The 2,052-nt window shown below is 39.8% G+C and overlaps 1 pseudogene; it reads right to left on the bottom strand.

Moving 5' to 3' along the window:
• Nucleotides 1-978: 978 nt before the first annotated feature.
• The window catches only part of LOC101651327, a 46,220-nt pseudogene continuing 45,146 nt past the window's right edge, over nucleotides 979-2,052 (bottom strand).

The raw sequence follows: 2,052 nt of genomic DNA, 5'->3' as shown, positions 1-2,052 counted from the left end.
AAAAAAAAAACCAGATTATTTCATTGTCTTTGATATTGGAAGCTTGACTATGATATATCATGGTAATTTTGTTTGGGGATATATCCTGTTTGGTGTTCTTTCAGCTTTTTGAATGATTGTTTTCTCTTCTTTTATGATGTTAGGAAAGTTTTCTTCCAGCAATTCTTAGACTATTTTCCTTTTGCTATTTTTTGTTTGTTTCTTCTTATTCTATAATACCTATCAAATGTACATCATTCCTCTTTATAATGTTTCACATAATTTTCAGACTTTATTCAGATTTTTGTTCTTTTATGGATTATGCTTCTCATATATTCTTCTTGAAAGATTTGTTTTCAAGCTCACTAATTCACATTTCTGTTGCTTGAACTTTACTGATTTTATCTTTCCAAATTATTCTGAATTTCTTTTCTGGTAGTTCTTAATCACTTTCTTCCTTGATGAGTACCTTGTTTCTGTAGATTGGCCACTTGTTCACATCATTCATCCTTTCTTCGTGGGAACTGAAATTATCTGCTGTCTCCAAGACATTGTATTGTTTTACTTATTGATAAGGTGATAATGGAGTAGGTGGTTACCTTTGCCTATTTGTTGTAGTTGTTGAAGGTTTGGGGGTGGTTGGGTCATATGGGGACTTTTGGCTCTGTCAGGTGGAGTGAGAAAGGATTAGTAACAAATGAAAGAAACAAAAGCAAAAGCACAAAGGCACATACAAATAAAAAAAGCAAGAAAACCACCACACATGCATACGCACCTGTGTCAGGACCAACAGCTACTCTCTATTTTTCAGTCATCAGTGCATGTTTGCTAAGGACCCACCAAAAGCATGCTTAGTAGAATGGAAGGCTCAAGTACACAAAGGTGGGAGTTGGTGACCTTTCTGGGTAACAGTGGATTGTGGGGAATTAGGGATGATTCCACCCACTTTCTTCTTCTTCCCCTACCCCAAACTTTATCAGTTATTTAATTAGGTTCTTTTCAAGAAATATAGAACATCAATTTGTGAGGATAAATTCCATTTGTGAGCATGAAGGTAGCAAGAAAGAAGCCTTGGAGCTGGGGGAAAGCTTTGATTTTTGCCAAACTTTGGAGTCCACAGTTTTCTGATAAACCTTACGCTGATCTATAATCTTATGTTTCTCTTTCTTGGTGTCACATATTTCGCCTTCTTGATGTCTGATCTTACACAGCTTTTTCTTCATAAACTAAGCATCTGGGAGAAGCTTGGGTATTTACACACCACTGATATCAATTTTGTGGAGGTGATGATGACAGATTTCGGGTGTGTTCTATGCAAAGGAATTCAATTGAGGGAGAGAGGTCTAGTCACAGACCACTGCCCAGCTGCTTCAGGAAGCCACTCACTTTCCTCAGTGGAGCCCTGTCAGGATGATCAGAATTGTCCCTGGAGTAATGCTGGTGAGCTCACATGCTGACTCATGGGTTGTTTTGCCGTGACTCAACAGCTTCCAAAGCACATCTTCCGTAGGGTGATACCTAGGCATTTTGTGCAGCTTAACCACTCAGGTGCCATTCTTCTCACCACCAACTGGCTTTGTGACCATAGCTAGGACCTTCTCCTTCTTCTTCTTCTCAACCCTGGATTTGGCTGCTGAATACTTCCTCTTGTGCATGGCCTTTCTGGTACACATGGCAGAGCAGGAATATGGGCCACTTCCTCTGACTAGGACAGGGTTTAGGCTGCAGTGGGGCTTTTCCTTCTTGAGCTCTTTGCCTTTGATCTTAGCCTTCTTAACTTGGCCACTGGAATTTGCTTTCTTGACCTCAGGTTTCTTCTTCTTTGCATCTGGATTTTTCTCAGGCTTTTCACCCACCGTCTTGCAAGATGGGTAAGAACATCTGTTTTCTTATATCTGTCTACTTGTGTTTTATCCAAACAAATAATAATAGGGAGTGGGGAGGAAACAGAAAAATACTAAAATCTAATAGAAGAACTGGCCATTTCCTTTTGTCAAGGCCTGAGAGCTAAAGCTCACTTTTGTGGTTGCCAAGGTTTGTGGGCACCCAGGTTGGTTACATACCTCTGTGGCT

This window comes from Echinops telfairi, unplaced genomic scaffold (assembly GCF_000313985.2).
Source record: "Echinops telfairi isolate 266 unplaced genomic scaffold, ASM31398v2 ScPeMD7_34;HRSCAF=130, whole genome shotgun sequence".
In the NCBI taxonomy this organism is placed as follows: Eukaryota; Metazoa; Chordata; class Mammalia; order Afrosoricida; family Tenrecidae; genus Echinops; species Echinops telfairi.
This window is presented reverse-complemented; position numbering and strand designations above follow the sequence as displayed.